This window comes from Neovison vison, chromosome 11 (assembly GCF_020171115.1).
Source record: "Neovison vison isolate M4711 chromosome 11, ASM_NN_V1, whole genome shotgun sequence".
NCBI classification, from domain to species: Eukaryota; Metazoa; Chordata; class Mammalia; order Carnivora; family Mustelidae; genus Neogale; species Neogale vison.
This window is the reverse complement of record NC_058101.1, coordinates 53,471,937-53,484,399: the sequence shown is the minus strand read 5'-3', so window position 1 is coordinate 53,484,399 and position 12,463 is coordinate 53,471,937.

Genomic DNA, 12,463 nt, shown 5'->3' with positions numbered 1-12,463 from the left:
TGTGAAAATGGTTAGGAACCATAGACTAAGTCTTAGAAATTGAGAAAACTCAATTACACTAGGTATCATATTTCCTAACTATTCAGTTTTTCTGAATTTTACTTTAGTGAGTAAAGCATTGTGAAAGATTGGCTCCTTTATTCCCCACCATGGTTGAGAATATCAATTGTATCAATCATTTTCAAATGTGTACCCCCTATAGAAATGAACAAGTTATTTTTTTCATGACCTGATAGTTAGTATAATGTGCTGAAAGAACACTGATTATATCTTAGAATGTTATTATTAGTTGTGTAGTCTTGGCCATGAGAATTCGCCTCTAGAACTGTGAGGTTCCTTATCTATAAATAGGAAGAATACTAAGTAGAACCCAGGGTTAATGTAAACATTGAGTTGCTTTATAGAAAGGGTTTGCAATGGCATATTGTATATGAAGAATAAGTATCATCCAGTCACATTTTCTCTTCCCGTGTCACTGGTCTTGGAATCAAGAAACCTGAATCTTTTATGACTCAATTTCACAATGTGGTCTTGTACAGACAATTAAGCAACTAGAGCCTTGTCTGTAATATATCTCTTATGTTTCTTCCAGCATGGAAATCTATGAGATAAATATTATGTGAAGGTGCTGTAAAGAGTGGTTATAGGATGCAGGAATATAGAATATAGGAAGTGAAATTAATTTAACGCTGCCATGTGAACAACTATGAATGTTTGTTGGATGCCCAAGATGTAAGTGATCACTTCCCAAAGAGTGAGGAAAGCTCAAACGCTTTGGAGAACATTGCCATTTTGCATCCAAGACCTTTACTCTTATTTTGTCTGTTTTACTGTGGGTGATGCTCTTCATATATGGCAATTTCATACCTCCAAATGCAACTTCTATGTGAACCACATGCACAGACTTATTTATGTTGATCTGATCACTAAATGGAACTTACGCATATCAAATGCTGCAGTTTGGGTTCTTTGAGAAAGAATTATTTTGGAAAAGAGCTCATCCAGAAGCCAATTAGAGAAATGGCAGGACTTCCATATTCCCTTTCCATCTCTTTCCTCTTGCTTTCTTTTATAGAGTCTGAAAAGTGATGAGCCAAACTTGAAATGGCATGTGGTAAGAAGTGAGCTTGATTGCCATTTTGAATTTTTTCAACTCTCCTTTATCTTCTAGGATAACTGATTATATATAAATAAAAAAAAATAAGAACTTCATTCCACATAGGTTAAAAAATCCACTTGTGGGGGTACCTGGGTGGCTCAGTGGTTTAAGCCTCTGCCTTTGGCTCGGGTCATGATCTCAGGGTCCTGGGATCGAGCCCCACATCGAGCTCTCTGCTCAGTGGGGAGCCTGCTTCCCCCCCCACCTCTCTCTGCCTGCCTCTGCCTGCTTGCCTCTCTCTCTCTCTGTGTCAAATTAATAAATAAAATCTTTAAAAAAAAATCCACTTGTGGTCTACATATGTGAAAATTGATTTCAAATTTTAGCCAGGCTCTTTTGTATAGGCCAGTTAAGGAACAATCATATTGAAGAATAACAAATAGTGTAGAAGATTGCCCAACTGGTATATTTTCTATTTAACTAGGTTTTCTGGCATTCCTGCCAAGTCCGGTTCTCATGAAAGATAATTTATTTCTTTTTGGGGGTGGCAATGAAATCTATTTAGGCAACTGCGATATGGATTTATACTCCATTGAACTGTCACTCTGATTTAAATGCCTTGGTCTTATATGGAGGTTGCTTAAAATGAAGATTGGGTGTGAAAATATTCTAGATAAAAACACCACTATATTAGGAGCATTATGAATGGCCTTGCTACATTTTCTTTAAAACTAACCCTAGGCCCAAGGGGTTCAGGGGAACATTATCCTTTCAAGTTTATTCAGATCCATGGATTCAGTAGGGTGACAGCAACTTATTTCAAAACTAAAATATCATCCACAGAGATCAACTCTGTTCCCTTGCCAAACAAAATTCCATTAACTAACTTAAATTGGACTTAATAACAATCACATAAACCAATTAGTTTCAATTTTTAACTCCATTAGCAGTATTATTCATCACGGTGTTGCCAGATAGAGCTGTGCTTCTTCAGACTTTCAACAGATTAAATAAATATAACCTGGGGTGCTAATTATACACTGATGATGCAGACACTTCAAGATTACTTCCTTAATATAGATAGATTTTTTCAGAAAATTTTAAAGAACATGTCCTTAGTCTAAACTGCATCTTCTCATTTTATATTTTAAAATAAATGTGTGTCTCTAATATATAATTAGATCTACAGTAACCTTTGGGCTTTGGTAAAGATAATCATTTCTTTCCGTGAAAAACCAGATAACCTTTATTTTTATATTCTCTGCAAAAGCTATGGCTTTCCAGGTACTCTAATCTTGTGTGGTTTTGTAACCCCTTATGGTTCTTAGGGGAAAAATTAAGTGACCTGGTGACTTGTGTTCTGATCCTGGAATTACAAGGGAGTTAATCATTCAGGACAATGCTCAACCAATGGAGAATGGAAACTGTCAACCAGTTGGATGAATGCTCACATTTTCTGCTATGTAAGTCACTCTTTCTTTACTCCCTAAGCAGTCCCAACCAAACCCCTAATGCTTACAGTGATAAAGGACACATTCACCCTTGCATTAGATTTCCTTTTTTCCTCTCACAGTCTCATGTTCCTTCCTTCCTCCATTTTTTCCCCTCTGGTTTTCTCTCTCATATAATCTACCTGAATACAAGTACTGTCTGAGGCCCTGCTTTTGGTACAATCTCAACATAAGAAAATAACTACATCCAATAAATAATTTGTTAAATATTTTACCCATGTTTTCTCTGATTCTCACTACAATCTAAAAGCTATGTCTTATGTTCCTCATTTATATGTTAAGAAAATTAGGATTCCAAGAAGTTAAGCAGTTTACCCAAAGTCCCATAGCTAATAGATAACAAGGTCAGTATTCCAAATACATATGTCTGACTGCAATAGAGCATGGCTTTTGCTCTGCACTCTAATGATGCTACAAGATATATTTCATTCATTTTTGGCTTGGTATTTTGGCAAACACTTTCCTACTTTGGTCTGGCTCTGAGCTTTATCTCTGGTGTTTACTCTTGATTTATTCTTTCTTGGGATGTATCTAACCTCTGATTAGGATGGCTTATATTCCCAGAGAAGCCCTACCACTCCTACATGACATGGTTTAGATTCCAGGGCAACCAGTCTTTAGGGATTAAAAAAAGCTTGCCTTTACAGGTGATAGTCTCAAGTAAAGATTGACAAGATCTGGTTTACATTTTTGGCTCTGGTGAATACCAGATTAGCTCTTATAAAGATCACAAGCAATTTCTCTCTCTCTCTAGATTTTTTTTTCTAAATTTCAATTTCAGATCTAAATTATTTTAGATATTATAATTTTTAGAAATCTTTAATGAATGGGACATTATGAATTCATATGCATAGTATTTTTCCTCTGGACACAACAAAAAATAGGTATTGTAGAATTTAAAATTCGTTAAGTACTGCCTGATGATTAACTTAAATTATGTGAATTTTTCTATCTCTTTGAGGCTATGAAGTCATATTTTGTTAATTTCCATAAACTGAGTAAGTTTCTCCCTCAAATTAGTAGCTAGAAGCAACTACAATTCATTGAGTCATTATTATATGTTGCTTTTCATGCATGTCAAAAGAACTATTAGTTTAGCTAAAACAACATGGTGAGGAATTTGCAGAAAGGCTTTTGGTATTCATAATCAAAGGAATAGATAACACTGACATGACGAATCATTGCCTTCTTTTCCTGTTTTAAATATAGTTTTGATGAGTAGAGCTGCAGCAACTACCTTGTGCTCATAAGGAAAAGACCAAGAGGATCACATTTATTTCAAACACCAGAATAATTATGAAAACTTTCTTGTATATTTAAGCCTCTGTAAAGCACTGTAGGGAGCATAACATAAATGTTAGCATGACTCTTGACCTAAAAATACTTACAATGCATTTATAGAAGTATAGAAAAGAGAACAAGGAGAATGTGGTCAAAATTTTATAATAATTGGTGCCTTGATAGCTTCCAAAGGCAGTCATATGCCCAAAGGAGAAGATTCAAAGATCTTGCCAGTGCAAAGCACAGAGAGCTGGTATCATGGTGGTTTTGGCAGGGGGTCCCACTGACAGGTGTGCTCATCTGGGGAACTATCTTTCCTATAATGACTCTTTCTTCCTCAAGAAGAGGGCTTTAGTCCATGCCCCACCACCCACTAAATAACCCAAACAGATGGACTGTGAATTCCAGATCAATATCATGGATCCATGAGAGGAAGGGTGTCTGAATTTAAGAAATGGAAAACACAATTATTCCCTCCAATTGCTAAAAACTCAGAGACGAACAATATTTTCATCCAAATTGTCTGGCTTTCATTGTACATATTAGAGCCAGACATGTAGTAAACCAGATGCAATTTGAGACTTGTGGAATTTATTTCTCAGCCAAGCAAGAAGCTGAATTAATAGACTTTTACTTTTACTTTTGTTGAAATGAAAAAGCTGAAGATTTTCCAGCATATTCTTACCAGATGGCATGCTCTATTGCCTACAATTTTGCTTCCTGCTGTGGATCATCTCCATCTTGGTCTAGCCCATGGTGGAGAAGAAAAATACGTATCTGCTTATTTGTATGGTAATCAAAGCAGGAGGCAGAGGAAAGATCAGTCTCCCTACTTCCAGTAGGGCTTAGCTTGACCTAGCTGTGCAATTCTTACAGACTCTGGTAAGATAAGATATGTCTTCCTAAAATTCAAAAGCAGGGAAATACTAATCAATTTTGGTATAAAATAAAGTGATTGGCTGTTTGATGGCTAATGACCTAAACATAAGAGAATGTACTGATATTTATGAGACCTTTGAGTGATTGTGGAAAAGAAAGACTTAATATCTTCATCAAAACTAACTGAATAAATTCACCATTTTCAAGACAGTTTTAAATATGAAGCATGAGTTTGTTACTCATATTTTCACATAAGATCTTTCAGTTGTTTTTACGTGTCATGAAAAGAGATGTTACAGACTAATCATCTTTAGAATTATAAATAACAGTAGAATCAGAAAAGTGTATTATTGAAAGTTATGTTTAGGTCAACCTAGATTAAAATCTCACATTTTACAGTTTAAATAAGTGGTTCAGAAAAGTGAGAGATTTAAGAAGGTAGAAAAGAGAACATTTATACATTGAGTTGATACTGAAGTCTAATCTACCCCTGATAGTTGATAGTTAAAAGTAGCATGTTTCTGATAAACTCTACATAAACAACAATGAATACTATAGGGATAATTTTCAAAATAGCTGGTGATATTTCAGGATGGCGCAGTTCTATTAACCCAAGTTTTGACCCACATTTGTATCTATTTCTACCTGTTTCTACATGTTCTTACATTGATTTAAATGGCTAGAGACCGTCTATAACTTGTTTCACTTTGCCATGCTGTGTGTGTAGAGATAAGCCTTCACAGAGAAAGCACTGGATGCCATATTCTTGAAACATAATTAATATTTGTCCAATGTTTTATAAGTCATGTTCACATACATCATTTCTTTTGAGCTCCATAATGCCCTTTCCATTTCACATCTATGTGTAACTCTCCAGATTTCAGAGTCCATGGGAAATGTTTCTTGTTTGTCCTTGGGTTATCTGACCGCCCCTGGCCATGATATTATGAACAGTGTTTTCTGATTCCTTTACAGTCTTTATGGACAATATCTACTTACAATTATATTCCCCCATTAGTACACAAAAACAGGAGTCAATGATTCCATGAAAGAGTATCCAGACATTAGCTAGGATAGAGTGATGGATCTTAGGGTCTCACAAAAAGAAAATAAAAATCCACACTGATCCGCTTTACAAAGCAAAATAAACCCTTATCTTTTTACCATTGTTCTTTGGCTATTTCAATTCCTCATGCTTCTTACATTCCCTTTACATCCAATAGTTTCAACTAAAAGCTCCTTTGGGATTGAATTCTTATGTGAATATCTCTTCTGGATCTCTCTTTTTATATTTTTTATAAGTTCAAAAACTTATTTCAGGTTGTGGTTTGCTGTGTTACAAGTATCACATTTATCAGTTGAGTTGTCTGTGTGGTCTCTTACTGTTCTATAAATATTGCCTTGAATATAGTTTTTCATACTAAGCTCTCCTGTATTTCCAGGCTGCATTATCACATCTGCCAGTTGTTTAGGGAATACATTCTTGACCAATGAATGTCCTATCATCGATATTGAAATTGCACATGTTAAGGCTTAAAAAAAAAAAAAAAAGGATTCAAGTCTTACTTTTTTATTACAACCATGATTCATTTCTCCAAAGTTTCTCAATATAGATATTAAATTAAGGTTAATTTCTATTTATTTTGTACTGTGGGAGTACCTGTAGTTTGTAGCAATATTTATGGGGCAAGAGGAAGTGTTAGGTGTTAAACTGCATAGGAAATTGAAACTTAGTGATTTATAACTTGAGGGGAATGCATTGGTGTCATCACACTGTTCCCTTATTTACAATAAAAAGCCAAAGTCAGGGCGCCTGGGTGGCTCAGTGGGTTAGGCCGCTGCCTTCGGCTCAGATCATGATCTCAGGGTCCTGGGATCGAGGCCCGCATCGGGCTCTCTGCTCAGCGGGGAGCCTGCTTCTCTCTCTCTCTCTGCCTGCCTCTCTGCCTGCTTGTGATCTCGCTCTGTCAAAGAAATAAATAAAATCTTTAAAAAAAAAAAAAAAAAGCCAAAGTCATCCCATCCTACACTTGCTCTGTAATCATTTTACCTTTTGGTCTCTTTAAATAAACTATATAAAAGAAAAATGATGGAATTTTTAAGAATATTCTTCTCTTTTAGCTGTAAATCTTAACCTGTTCTTACTAGTTTAATGAAGACAAAAGATGCTATTGTACTCTTAAGTCAAGGTCAAGGAGTCCAACCATTCTCTTTTCCTTACTCCCACATTCAGTATATCTTATATACAGATCAATGCTCTTGATGTAATATTTACTTTTCTCACCACCAAAAAGAGTAAAAATTAACCTCATTTGAACAAAAGTGCACAAAAAAGAATCTTTTATGAGGAAAAATAAAATAAAATATTAGCTGTTCAGTAGATTTGAATGTATCCACTCTTCTGTGTATCAAGTATAATGGAAGCCACCTTGTGAAATAGTCTGACTAATCCACATTGTTCTAGAATTGTGCAATAGCATTTTCCTCCATTTGGCTTTCTCAATCAACAGACGGAAAATCTCTCACTCTCCTACATGCTTGGCTATTAAACTTTTCATACATTGCCAAAAAAAATTGTCAAACAAATAACCAGACATACCACAGAAAGGAATTTCTAAAACGATAAAGTAAAATCGAATCATGCAAATAGGTATGATGCTAGAATGGTAATATTGAAAGTTTTTGTGTGTGAAAGAGTCCATGTCTAGCAAGCCTCAAGTAGTTTAAGGGTTATTTAAATATTTTCTCAGAATCTGAGTCACACCTTATAAAATTCCAAGGACTTTCATTCATTCCCCTGTATACACCCTTGTGAACAAATGCCTGCTGGTTGCAGGGTACATACCTTAGATTTCATTTCCTTTAATCACTGGTCCCAAAAGGAAAAGATTTCTTCCCCCTCCCTTTTTTTTTTTTTTTTTTTTTTTTGCATAGTATAGAAAGACATAAGTCAAGTACACACACAATTCCCTGAGGAAGAGGAAGGAGAAGGGCGGTTTGTCCAATCAATCTCTTTTCCTGAAACTCCTCCCCTACTCTCACAGTGTATCTTAAATCCATGTCAATGCTTTTCATGGAACTGACTTTTCATTGACTGTTTTCCTGACCACCAAAAGAGCAACAACTTCATTTGAACAAAACCGTAACAAACGAGAAGAGGGGGAATTAGGAAGTGACTAGGAGGAAGAAGAATAAGAGGGGGAGGAAGAGAAAAAGAGGTTTTTACTATACACATAAAAATGGTTTTATTTTATAATAATCAGGGAAATTCACATCAAAAGGAAAATGAAAATACCATTTGAAATACATCCCATTGATAATGTTCCTCATCTATTTTTTTCTCTTTGACCTTTACTGAAGTATAATTGAAAGGTAAAATTGTATGATATTTTAAATACATAACATGTAAATTAATCTTTATATATATCTACACATATATATGTATATCTACACATATCTAGATATACATATACATAGATATAGATATCTATATCTATATTGAGATATAGATATAAAGATAGCTATATATAGATATAGATATAGAGATATAAAGATAGCTATATATATATAGATAGATATAGAGATCTATAGCTAATATATATATATACATATATATATCTCTATCTCTATATCTATCTATCTATCTATCTATATATATATATATATATGTACAAAATATTCCTTATGCATTCATCCACTGATGACCATTTAGGTTGTTTTCATATGTTGGCTATTATTAATAATGCTACAGTGGACAGGTAAGTGCAGATATCTCTATGACACCCTATTTTGGTTCCCTTTGAATATATACCAAGAAGTAGGAGTGCTGGATCACATGGTAGTTCTTGGTAGTTCTACTTTTCATTTTTTGAGGCACCTCCATATTGTTTTTCCACAGTGGCTGCACAGTTTACATTCCCACCAACAGTCTGCACCAACACTGCAAGTGTTTGTTTTTTCTACCTCCTTGCCAACACTTGCTTTTTTCATGATAGCCATTCTGACAGGTGATAGCATTGTGGTTTGGTTTACATTTCCCTGATGACTAGTGCTGTCAAACACCTTTTCATGAACGTTTTGGCTATTTGTATGACTTCTTTGGAACAGTGTCTATTCAGCTTCTCTGCTCATTTTTTAAGTAAAAAAAAAAAAAAAAAAAAAAGATTTTATTTATTTTTTGAGAGAGACTAATTGGACAAAGGGGGAGGGAGAGGGAAAGAATCTCCAGCAGACTCCACGCTGAGTATGGAGCCCTACACAGGGTGGGATCCCAAGACCCTGAGATCATGACCTGAACATAAAACCAAAAGTCAAACATTTAACCTACTGAGCCACCCAGACACCCTTCTGATCATTTTTTAAGTCAAATTGGGTTTCTTGTTATTGTTATCGGTTTGTATGAGTTCCTTATGTATTTTGGATATTAACTCCTTATTTGATATATGATTTACATAGAGTTGAGGGTCTATTTCTGGGCTCTCTATTCTGTTCCATTGGTCTATGTGTCTGTTTTTGTGCCAGTACCATGCTGTCTTGATGATGACAGCTTTGTAATAAAGCTTGAAGTCCGGAATTGTGATGCCACCAACTTTGGCTTTCTTTTTCAATATCCCTTTGGCTATTCGAGGTCTTTTCTGGTTCCATATAAATTTTAAAATTATTTGTTCCATTTCTTTGAAAAAGATGGATGGTACTTTGATAGGAATTGCATTAAATGTGTAGATTGCTTTAGGTAGCATAGACATTTTCACAATATTTGTTCTTCCAATCCAGGAGCATGGAACATTTTTCCATTTCTTTGTGTCTTCCTCAATTTCTTTCATGAGTACTTTATAGTTTTCTGAGTATAGATTCTGTGCCTCTTTGGTTAGGTTTATTCCTAGGTATCTTATGGTTTGGGGTGCAATTGTAAATGGGATTGACTCCTTAATTTCTCTTTCTTCTGTCTTGTTGTTGGTGTAGAGAAATGCAACTGATTTCTGTGCATTGATCTTATATCCTGACACTTGACTGAATTCCTGTATAAGTTCTAGCAGTTTTGGAGTGGAGTCTTTTGGGTTTTCCACATAGAGTATCATATCATCTGCGAAGAGTGATAATTTGACTTCTTCTTTGCCGATTTGGATGCCTTTAATTTCCTTTTGTTGTCTGATTGCTGAGGCTAGGACTTCTAGTACTATGTTGAATAGCAGTGGTGATAATGGACATCCCTGCCGTGTTCCTGACCTTAGTGGAAAAGCTTTCAGTTTTTCTCCATTGAGATTGATATTTGCAGTGGGTTTTTCATAGATGGCTTTGATGATATTGAGGTATGTGCCCTCTATCCCTACACTTTGAAGGGTTTTGATCAGGAAGGGATGCTGTACTTTGTCAAATGCTTTTTCAGCATCTATTGAGAGTATCATATGGTTCTTGTTCTTTCTTTTATTGATGTGTTGTATCACATTGACTGATTTGCGGATGTTGAACCAACCTTGCAGCCCTGGGATAAATCCCACTTGGTCGTGGTGAATAATCTTTTTAATGTACTGCTGAATCCTATTGGCTAGTATTTTGGTGAGAATTTTTGCATCTGTGTTCATCAAGGATATTGGTCTATAGCTCTCTTTTTTGATGGGATCCTTGTCTGGTTTTGGGATCAAGGTGATGCTGGCCTCATAAAATGAGTTTGGGAGTTTTCCTTCCATTTCTATTTTTTGGAACAGTTTCAGGAGAATAGGAATTAGTTCTTCTTTAAATGTTTGGTAGAATTCCCCCGGGAAGCCATCTGGCCCTGGGCTTTTGTTTGTTTGGAGATTTTTAATGACTGTTTCAATCTCCTTACTGGTTATGGGTCTGTTCAGGCTTTCTATTTCTTCCTGGTTCAATTACAAATGTTTTCTCCAATTCCATAAGTTGTGTTTTCATTTTGTTAGGTATTTATATATTTATGTATTTATTTATTTATTGCTCTGCAGAAGCTTTTTAATTTTCTGAGTTCCACTTATTAAATTTTGCTTCTGTTGCTTTGCTTTTGATGTCATATCCAAAAGAAGAAAAAAAAAAACTGCTGCCAAGAAAAATGTTAAGGAGCTTCTTCCCTATTTTTTTTTCTATTTCTGTGGTTTCATTGCTTATGTTCATATCTATAACCTATTTCTACTTAATTTGTCTGAGTGATGCAAGAAGATTTCCAACGTCGTTCTTCTGTATGTGGATATCCAGTTTTCCCAATACCATTTATTAAAAAGACAATTTATCCCTCACTGGGTATTCTTGACATCCTTGTTAAACATTAGTTGTTTCTATATGTGAGAATTTATTTCTGGGCTTTAATTTCTGTTCCATTGGCATATGTATATATATTTTATGGCATTTTCATACTGTTTTGATTATGATAGCTTTGTAATGTAGTTTGAAATCAGGAAGCATGACACCTTTAGCTCTGTTTTCCTTCTCAAGATTGTTTTGGCTATTCAGGGTCTTTCGCAGTTCTATCCAAATCCTATAAATAGGATTTTTTTTTTCTATTTCTGTGAAAAATGCCATTGGAATTTTGATAGGAATTGTTTATAATTTGCAGATTCCTTTAGGTAATATGGACATTGTAATGATAGATATTATTTCTTCTAATCCATGAGCATGGAATATAATTAACTTTATTTATGTCTTCTTCAATTTTATTCTTCAGTGGTTTATAGTTTTCAGTGTACAGATCTTTCACATTCTTGGTTAAATTTAGTCCAAGGTATTTTAGTCTTTTTGATATAATTTTAAAAGGGATTATTTTATTAATTTCTTTTTCTGATATTTTGTTGTTAGTGTATAGAAACACAACTTATTTTTTTATATTGATTTTTTGTCCTGCTACATTACTGAATCTGTTTATTAGTTCCAACAGTTTTATGGTGGAGTCTTTAGTATTTTCAATATATGTCATGTCATCTACAAATAGAGACAGTTTTTCTTCTTCCTTGCTGACTTGAATACCTTTTATTTCTTTTTCTTGACAAATTGCTCTGGCTAAGACTTCCAGTATTATCTTAAATAAAAATGGTGAGAATGGACATCATTGTCTAGTTCCTGAATTAGAGGAAAAACTTTCAGCTTTTTACCATTGAGTATGATGTTAATAATGGCCTTTCTTATGTCAAGGTATTTCCCCTCTATATCCATTTGTTGAGAATTTTTATCATGAATGGATGTTGGGTTTTATCAAAGGCTTTCTCTTTGTCTATTGAGATGATCATATGATTTTATCTTTGATTTTGTTAAAGTGGTATATCACCTTGGTTGATCTATAAATGTTGAAATATCCTTGCATCCCTGGAATAAATTCTACTTGATCATAGTGTATATCCTTTTATGTATTGTTTCCTTTTAATGTATTTGTTTCCATTTGTTAATATTTTGTTGAAAAATTTTGCATCTGTGTTTATCAGGGATACTGATCTATAATTTTCTTTTCTTGTAGTGTCCTTGTTTTGGTTTCATGGTAATTGTGAGCTTATAACATGAGTTTAGAAATATTTCCTCCTCTTTTATCTTTTAAAAATGCTAGGTCAGTGCCTCCCACTAACCTTGATGAGGATTGTCTAAGTCTGTCCCGGCTGCTATAATAAAAATAGCATAAACTGGGTGGCTTAAACAATAAACCTTTATTTGTCACAGTTTTAGAGGCTGGGAAGTCTAAGATCAAGAGGATGGCAGAATT